Below are 10409 nucleotides of genomic sequence, written 5' to 3' on the forward strand. Positions count from 1 at the left end.
TCTCTCCACCCACTCTCTCGCAGTCAAGGTGCAAACCCTTCGCTTTTCCGGTTGCTCAGTTTCCTTTGAAGATTCATCTCATGCAGGACTATCTTTAAAGCAATGGTAAGGACCTGTAAGTCCATTCATTGGAGGAGAACTTGGATAAAGCAGTTTTGGATATTAACTTTCATATTCATCCTTCAACACGTTGAAGGCAGTCTGTTTCAGCAGTGACTGCCCACTCTAAAGAGTGGCCCCACTACCTAAAAGCGGTTCCTTAAACCAACAATGTATCAAAAGATTTCTTGAAGGAATCCGCAATTTAACAGATCACACTAAACCATTTTCAGTCATAAACTACTAGCTACCAGTCTTGGACCCAAAAGGCAATTTAGCAAAATCGCTTTAATGAAGCATATGGTAAACAATTTTACACCTAACATTTACGTACAATCGGCCATAGCATGAGAAATAATTGCACATTGGGCTTTGGTACTGCATCGAGACTAGCCTCCGGTTTCTTCAACTGCTGTGTCCCTGTGCTGCAAAAAAGCCAGCCAACTGACCCTTGCATATGGAGATAACTTCTCCTTTGCTAGCCTGCTGGTGCAGTCCATGCTGGCGTAGCCTCTTTGCCAGTTCTTTGATGCAGCAAGGCAGTCCTCTTTTAGTCCCTCTTCCAGTTCATCAAGATCTGAGTTCTGGGTGCCAGGAGTTGCTCTTATGCCCAGAGCATGGACTGCCATTTTAAAGGGTGTTGGAAAACGAGGCAGTATCTGTGAGGCTTACACAAATAACATGGCTACATTTGTCCTTCACTGGGATCCAAACCCCCCATTGTAGCACTTCACTTGCCGAGGGTAGCGTTGCTGGGCAGTCTAATACTTACCCAAGGGAGGTGGTGTGGGCGAGTAATAGCCATTTACAAGTATGCAGAAATAACCCTCAATTGACTGTCCAGTCTGTACTCTGGTTTGTACTTTGCTTTATAAAAGGCAGAGTACATTTAGTAAACATACTGCTCAATACTCTCAACAAATATACATACGCTGTTGGAATTATTTTGTGGCATTGCATAACATACCCACCCCTCCGGCAAGGGGAAGGGGGTGGTTGGGTTTAGTACAACCACTCATGTATGCGCATCTTGCCCCAATGCAGTAGGTTAATGTGAGAAAGTGGATCTGTATATACTGTTCCCAAATAGGTACAGTGTGCAGAGTCCACAGTCCCCAGAGGTTTGGCAGAGGCTAAAGTTAGATATAATCTTACTCTCAAGTGGTAGCTTGGTCGAGCAGTAGGGCAGTATCAGAGGGTGTACAGCAAAGTGCTTTACACTGTCTTCTGTCAGCAAATGGTTTCACACACTCAATAACTGAACTCTAGGCCAATGGTTTATATATAAAAAAAAATATAGGCTTGTTTCATTTTAGAGCCAACAATAGGTATTAAAATATACTTTCTCAGAATGAGATGCTTAATATAATTTTTGCAGTATAAAATTGTGTTTTGTAAATAATTACAAGTGGTTGCAATAGGCAACACAATTCTAAACACCAATACTTTGAGTTCAATGAAAGTTTCAAGTTATTTGCAATAGATTACTTTTAGGATTACTTTTGTGATTGAGGACTAGATCTTAGATTCAGTCCTGGGACAGCACTTAGAAACAAGTGATAAAAGTCGACTTAATTACTGTGGTGATTTTTAGACAATATTTTTCTATTTTAAAAGTTGACACTTAGAAAATATTTCATAGAAAACAGTCAATGATTCCCTATGGCAGAAAATTCAAGTTGCAGGTATAGTGTGTTCTTGTTACTTTTGTAATCCAGTACTGGGTGCCTAGACTCAGTACTGGGACCTTTATCCAAAACGGGTAAGTAATTACGTTTTCAGAAATTATACGATTTTTTTTTTTTTAAGAATATTTAAAGTTTGCAGAAATTAACACGCAATTTCACAAACATGGGAAAAAATTGGGTTACTGGTAAGTACAGTTGTAAGTATTTTTCAGTCAGTGCTGGGCACCAAGATCCAGCACTGGGAGCTCACCTAATAGCAGGTGAGTGTTTTCGTTACTCGGCTGATTTTTGGTGAATATTTTAAGTTTTGAAAAGTCCACACTTAAAAGAAATTTCAGGAAAAACCAGTCAATGTTACCCTATGGAGAAAATTGAGTTATTGGTTTAAAGGTAAGTACTCGACTGGCAGAGTTAAGGTTCTGGGCATAGACTCCGGGGTCTCCCAGGGTCAGGTAGGTACAGTTGGTTCACCCTCAGCGGCACAGGGGCGGCCGGGTGCAGAGAGAGTTAGGCCCAATATTATCCTATGAGAGGTAGGGGGGCCTTGGTTGGTGGCTGCTGACTAGCAGGCCACGCGGCTGTGGGAGCTGGACTCCTGGTCACTTACTGTGGGGAAGTAGATAGGTGCAGAGGTTGCACTGCCAGAATATTCTTCAGGTGCCACCACCTCAAGAGGTAAGTTGGATAGTTGGAGGATAGGTAGGTACCTCGGGATTGGGCACAGGGGGCCACAGGGCGCCGGGTGCAGTGGTGCCTTTTGGTGTCGGGAAATCTTACCCTCTGTTGATCGCGGTTGGGGGGTGGGGGGGCACCTGGTTCTGAGGCTGCAGGCTTCTTCAGGAGTGTCGAGGGAGGTCCTTGGGTGCCGGACTCTGGGTCACAGTCGCCGTGGGGTCGTCCTCGGGGTCTTTGTTCTCTCCGGCACAGGCCCGGCTTGGCGGGTGCAGAGTGTGAAGGGTTCGCGGTTCCTGGCTGATGCCAGGGATTAGAAGCAGATTTTGAGTAGAGCCTCTACTCATGGGAGTCCCAGGTGCTTAGAGCCAAAAGGTAGCCAGGTCCTCCGGGGTTTGTGAGGTTGCTGGTCCCAAGAGATGCTGGGTTGGAGCAGGGGCAGGTTCGAGGGTCGATAGGCCGGTAGGGCTGGGGCCAAAGCAGTTGGTGTCTTCTTCTTTTTAGCCGCTGCAGGTCTTCTTTCTTCTTGCTCTTCTTTGTATTTTGGAATCTGCAGAAGGAAGGTTCAGGGTGCCCCTAAATACTAGTTTTAGGGGTGTTGCAGGTAGGTGAAGGGCAGGGACCAATGGGTCCCTGTCCTGGGGTGGGTACACCCCCTATCCTGCCTCTCTCCTGTGGGAGGGGGGCAGTAGCCGAGTCCTGATTGGGCAGGGCTTCCCATCTTCAAGATGGCGAGAGCCCGGAGATGTGCTTCACCTCGCCTCCCCCACCTGAGGGGTTGGGTTGGCAAACTGGCACATACCCCCTGTCCTTATTTGGGGTTTCCTGCCAAGCTTCCCGCCAGAGTGGGGGGTTGTAGTGGCCTGGGGAAGCTCACAGAGGCGGCATGCCTTTGAAGCTTCCCCCTGCCCATCCTGGGGGAGGAGATTTAGCACCTCGCCCAGGATGTGCATTGTTGCAGGGGCTCTCCTACCCAGGGGTCCAGCAACATGTCTGCTATGTGGCAGCCTCAGAACAGACTTGGATTGTAGGTTAGGTTTTAGGGGGCATCTCTAAGATGCCCTCTGGGGTGCTTGGTACATTAAATCCCACACTGGCATCCGTGTGGGTTTAATGTGTTGAGAAGTTTGATACCAAACGTCTCAGTCTTCAGTGTTGCCATTATGGTGCTGGGGAGTTTGTGTTTGACGAGCTCTCAGCACCATGTACTCTTAAATGTCAGCACTGCACTTACAGTGCCCAGGAATGGACCTGGGTACCGTAGGGGCACAGGGCTCATGCTCCTGTGCCCACACCACTGGCATAGGGTACCATTTACCAGGGAGTTTTTAGGGAAGGAACACAGCCCCAGGGCACATGATTGGCAGGAGCCCAGGGCACAACAAGGAAAAGTGCATCAGCTATCGGGCAAAAAGGGGGGGGGGGGGTTACTGCAACAGAAACCCACTTTCTTACAGTTGACCATAACCTGGGGTGAGGGCCTTGCCCAATGGCGGCACCCCAGTGGTGACCCACCCACTATCTCCAGCATTTCAAATAGGCACTCCTGCCATGGTACACATAACCCTGACTGAGCATCTCATACTGACCATACAGTATACACCTCTACATCTTAAGGGCTAACAGTCTGGGTGGTTCTACACCCAACGCAGCAGCAAGAATACATGTTTAAGCATCAATTACAATGACAGTACTTATGGCTAAGTTATAATGCATTTTTATAAAAGCCCCTAAAAGGCATCAGTTATAATCACAGGATTAAGCATATACAGCCAGACACCCTAGCAGGAATGTCCAGCAACAAAACCCCACTTTGCTTTTGACTTCACATACACGTGTGACTTAGTCCTTCAACAGAAATAACATTTAATAATGCACTTCTTGTACAATTACACCTTTGTCTCCAGGGGATGCCCTTCTTACCAAACGCACCCCCGGCTGAAGGACCGATGTTCCAGCCGCCGGTTGCTATTGGCTGAGCCCCTGATGGGGTTTTTCCGTTGAGTTCTAAGACTTGGGGGTGGGGGACTTTCCTCATGCTGGGGGAGACTCTCCTTGCATGCCCTTAGTTGTGACTCCCGTCCTCCTGGGGCTACCACGCACCGAGAACCAGCAGTTTTCCCTTCCAGGCCAGTCCGGGCATGCAAGGCATTATGGGGTGAGGTGCTCCTGCCCTGTGCATATCAGAGCAGCGGCTCCCCTGCTGCTCTGGGGACAGCCGCGCTGCCACTTCTGGTGGCCTCTTGCTGCATTGTCTCGTCAGTGGGGCCCCTGTCCCAACTGCACCCTGTTCCTGGCATGTGAAGCTGACGGCAGCTCAGGGAGCCCACCCCGGCTGCTCCTGCTGGCTCCCCATCGGCCTTGCACCCTCATGCAGGCAGACACCAAGACTTCCACTGGCCCAATGAGGCCTCTGGGGGAGTGCTCTTCTGGGACCTGATCCACCCCGGGAGCATATTTGAGACTTGCAGCGGAGCCCCATGCGCTTTGTCATTCCTCCAATTGGAGGTCAAAGGTCGCCTACCTTCTGGGGGGCATATCGCTGTCCCCCAGGTGGCCGATTTTCACTGTTTTGGCTTCGAGCTCTGGATGAGCCACCCTAGTCATCTGGATCACTTTCCTTCGTCCTCCTGGCTTCCAAGAGGGTAACCTCTGCAGGGAGCTGTCTTCACTGGCTCCCTGCGCCATCCTTTCACTTGGCTCTCCTCCTGGGCCTCTTCTCCTTGCATCGAGGCCCAGGCTTCTGCTCACTGGTCCCGGACTCACCTACTGGTGCAATTCAAGGTCCTCGGATAGTCTGGGGATTCTTCCTTCCGACTGTCTATGGTGCCAGGCTCCAGCACCAGTCTTCCTCAGCAGACCACACCCCCCAGAGCTCCTCTTCCTGTGCAAGACCTCTGGGATTGTTCAAAATGGTGTGCAGTGGTCTCCTGCCAGATTCTCTTAAGCCCCCTTTTACTGCCTTCTCCCCAGAGCTTGGTGCTTGGCAGCTGCTGATTGATAACCTGCAGCTCCACCCACCTTCTCTCCTTGGAGAGAAGACCTTATCCCTTGGAATGCTGGCAGTGAAGGGCTAGGCCTCTGATGCTACAGCTTTGGGTCGGAAGGTCATTAATCCAGCCTGGCAGGGCCGCACCCAGCCAGGCTCTGGTTATTAGATGAGTCAGGAATGACCTTTCTGGATGACCCATAAGCAGTACAGAAATTGCTTTCGACTCTGCAGAATACTTCCTCTCACCCAACTTGCAGTGAACGTTGGTGCGTGTATGGAATTTGTCGGCCCTAGATAAGTGAAAGTACCCCATGTGGTCCCATTTTCATAGGAAAATAATGGAGTGTTACTTCAGTGGAAACGGTAAAGCACACTGACTTTCCCTTACATGTGTCTTCCCAAAGTATAAAGCCTATTCCATGTCACCACCCAACACTGCATAATTCCTGCCACATCATTCTATCTGTACCGGCTCCTCGGCTGCGCACGCCAGGAATCTCCCCTGCATAGCCCCTACACTTGTGCATGTGCACACGTCTGCATGTAACCAGCCCGGTGTCCCTTACTCCAGCTGCAGTGCAGCGGCCTGCTCTCACCAGTGGGACACCAGTAAAATCCACATAGTCTTTCATCCTGAGTCCCTGAGGGTGAGCCCCAACTTATGAGGCTCTCCCACAGTAAAAACTCGAACAATTAGGTGTTCAAAAAGTGAAAAATCCGGGCTGCTAAGATGGTCGGAACTACCTTCTAACACTATGCTACTTATGGCCGCTTTCTGGGTAACGTTTTGCAAGGTACTATAACTGTTTTACATGGTATAAAGTGTGCTCACAACATCCCTATCCTTCATTCAGAAAGTAGTGTGGGGTTCAGCCCTACAGTTTGCACCCAAACGATTAAAAAAAACGAAGAGCAACAGACAAACTAAATATCACTTCCAAGACCACGAGAGAACACCATGTGTTCAGGAGGCAGCCCATGTTGTATATGATCTGCACTTGAGGAACTGAAAAACTTCATGAAGGATATTAAACGTTTTTTTTTAAATACTGTTTTACAAATTAGTTTTTTCATTTAATGTTCTTTGCACTGTTGAAACAGATTATTTTCACTTTGTTTTATATGGGTGGTAGATTGTAATGAGGTAAGTAATTTAATTTGTACGTGGGTTGCACAGTATTCATTTATTACATAGGGCGTTCACCGTCAAGCGGAGGGGTTGGATGTTATCTCTCTAAGGTTCACAGACCAAACCGGCACTGGGTCATGGACAGGGCCACACCTTCATGAGAGATTAAAAACCGATGGCTTTCACATGTGAGAATCTTGATGGAAAGGTGAAGAGGCACGCAACGATGGTGGCCGAATGGAACGTAGAGGAGGCGATTGGATTGCCAGATACATCTTTAAAGTTACTGTTGAAGAGGTTTGTTACTGGGAATTTATTACATATTTTAGCACCAGGTATTTGGTAGGGATAGTGTAATTTGGTGGTTTTTGCAGGACTGGGTTCACTATGGATTTTTTTTTTGTGTATAGAAGGCAAGGGGGTTGTTTTACCACATTTCTGAATGCTTGGCTTTCACAGCACGTAATTTAGGTTGGGTATTTATTTTTTTTCTTGCAGAGGGAGCCATCACCATGATTGTTCACGTAAACTTTACTTTGGGACCCGTTAGAGGTAAACCTCAGGGGATATTGCTCTCTGTACAGCATGTTTCACACTGGTGACATGGGTGGTTCCTATTGAGTAGACTATATGTACGTTTTAGATCTCGCCTGAGCCACGGCATGTGCTCCTCTGGCGAGATTTAATGTGTGGGCTTTAAAAAGCCGATTACAGCTTTTTGTCTGGCATGGAGCGTGCAGTTACGCGCACAATGACTAGCAGATGCGCCATCTGGCTTTTCACATCACACACCACTCGCCAGCCTGCTTTCACTTTTGCTGTTGTGCGCCCCCAGGCTGCCCCCTTCTTCCCACCTCTCCTCTTCTGCCCTCTTTCTGCCCCCTGAATGCCCTCTCCTCCTCTTCCTGCCCACTCTTCATTTTCCGCCGGTCTCTCCGCCCCTTCACCACCTACTAGCGTCCTCTTCGCCACCTACTCATCTGGCTTTCCTCACAGCCCGCAAGCGATCGCGATCACTTTCACGGCCGCGCAGTCAATGCAGGTTTATTTGCGCTACTGGATTTCCTTGCAGCAGCGATCTCGCGGTCTAATGGCATTGTGGGGACGTTGGCCAATTATTGCGATTTACATTGACCTTCAACCGCTTTCTTCATGCTCCTGTTTGTGTCCTCTGTCTGTGTTCATTTAATCTCATGCCCATTCTGTCTGATTAGTAGGATTCTGTCTCTCTCTCTCCTACTTCGCTGTGAACTTTCTGCTTCTGTGTGTTGCCTCTGCTCCATCAGTCTATTATCTCATGTAGTTTCTGTCTGAGCTCCTTGTGTCTGCCTCTTGGTGCCCTTTATGTGTCTCTGATTTATTTGAGTCTCTCTGTACCCCTTTTGTCTCGCAATGCTGCCTCTCTCGTTCTAAGTCATTTTATTTATTTCGTGCCCCTTCTGTCATTCTGTTAACTCTCTGCTTTTTACGTACTCCTCCTTCATTTCTTAAGTTTCTCTGTGCCATTCTTTTTCTCAGTGCCCGTCTTTGTCACTGTGCCCTTCTTTATGTCTGTGTCCCGTCTCACGTTTTATGTTTCTTATTCTTTTCTTTTGTTCTGTGCCTCTTCCTTCACCTTGTCCTTCTTTCTCCATTTGCCCTTTTCTGTCTCAGTGCCCATTTTTTCTCATGTCTCTTCTGAAGAGGCACTGGACGAAGGAGCACTGAGGAAGAAGGAGCAGAGACGCTCTCTGTGCCCTGTCTTTTAAAATGTGCCTCTTTCTCTTTTCCCCTCTTTCACTCAAAGCACCTTCAAATGTGGCCCTGAGAAAGAAGGGGCAAAGATAGAACAAGCATTTGCAATGCAATAGGTCTCGCAGTTACGAGAGTTTAAGCTATTGCCATTGTAAATGACAATGCCTTTTTATTTATGTTTTTAAAACCAAAACGAAAATAAAAAGCTTTATTTGCAATGTCAATAGCTCAAACGCGTAAATGCAAGACCTATTGCATTGCAAATGCTTGTTATTGCAGTTACCCCTGACGAAGGGCTAGAGAGCTCGAAATGCATTGGGTGGAGCAACATGAAGATCTTCAAGATGAACTGTTAATTCTTGCGTGTCGCTGACCAGGCCTGGATGGGCATGCAGATGGCATTTGTGAAAATGTGAAAAGAATGTGGAATTACACTGCCTTCGAACTGAGTGTAAATAAATGGATGAAGTTTTCAATGGCAAACATTTGGGCTAAAAGTGGAGTACAAGACAAATATTTGTTTATTGTGAGGAAAGTGATTATTGCATCGGGCAGTGCGACTGATTGGCGTGTAAGGTACGTGCCATTTGTACCATTAATCATACATCCGTGACAGTTGAGACAAATCACGGCTTCAGTCTGTGTGCCATTACACAACTAGAGACTGAAGACTAGCTCAAGGAAGGGTGCATTCGATCACCTTTTGCATTGTACCCCTACTTACAAGTTGCATGTAGATAGTTTTTCATTGCTCCCACATTGGTAGCAGTGCTTTCTTTGAGTGGGATTGTTCCATCAGGTCTGTCAGTGTCTCTTAGCTATCACGGTTGGTCTGCCCAGTTTCCTCTGATTTCCTAAAATTTCTAGGACAACTGTGATTCCTTTACATACACTAGTCCATGTTGCATGCCCACTCTGAAGTCAGTAATTTCGGCTAGCTCATTTATTTTTTGGCAGCGTCCTCATTGAACATAGCAAAATGTGGTTCAAACAGTTTTGGGTATGTAGTCTGGGGTGTTGCTTTCCAGATGAGCAGTAGCATGGTGTCTTCCTCAGTCTATTGGTAGCCCCACTAGTATCTCTTATGCTTTGCCAATTTCATACTTTTGTAGGACAGTGCCATAATGTGTGAAGATGATTTCCCCCAACTTTAATACTGCAGCCACAACTCTTCTGATCTAGTCATACCTACGCCGCAAACACAGTGCGGGTAAGTGGACAGTGGTCTACTTGGCTATAATAATAGTTTCTGATGGATACATCTGCCAGTGGATTCCTGACCTTGTGAATATCCCCTGCAACATTCGGAAACTTTTGTAGCACTCCACGCCGATTAGGTTGAAGATGACGTCACAGAGACACGGCTACGCTCGCGACTCCGCTGACGTCACTGGATCCATATGAAGACCTCGTCGGCGTGATGACGTCGGTTCCCTTTTTTCCGCGCCGTCTGTGCTGTTTTTGGGGACTCTCTCTGTAGCTTTAGGTGGATACTTTGTTTTCCTGCTGGTATCTTTCTTCTTATTTGCAGTTGAAAAATGTCGACTAAGAAGGGCGGGTTTAAGCCTTGCAGGGAGTGCGGTAAGCACATGTCGATTATGGATCCGCACGACGACTGTCTGGTGCCTTTCATCGGATCATGATGTCGAAGGATGTTCTTGCTGCCGCAAGATGAGCACAAAGGCTCTGAAGGAAAGGGAGGCCAAGTTATTCATTGCCAGAATGAAAAAGGAGAAGAGAGGTCGAAGATCATCGAGATCGATGTCGGTGTCCAAGTCGACGTCGGGGCATGCTTCAAAATCCAAGAAACCCAAGAAAAAGAGGCATGGCTCTCGACATCGTTCGGAGGGATGCGGCTCTGAGATCGACCTCACATTCTCGACGTCATACGGACTTTTTGTCTCCTCCTCCTGTTTCTGTTCCTGATTCTCCTGTTGGCCTGACCTCACCTGCAGCTTCACCGGAGCATTCTCGGGCTCCGGCCCCGGCTCCATCTCTGGGTCCTGTTGAAGTTCCGGCTCCCGACGAGTGTTCGTCTCCCGGCCAGTCTTCGACTCCGCTGGTTCCACCGTCGGCGCCGATCGGCCCGAGTCCG

Source organism: Triturus cristatus, chromosome 11 (assembly GCF_964204655.1).
Source record: "Triturus cristatus chromosome 11, aTriCri1.1, whole genome shotgun sequence".
Classification (NCBI taxonomy): Eukaryota; Metazoa; Chordata; class Amphibia; order Caudata; family Salamandridae; genus Triturus; species Triturus cristatus.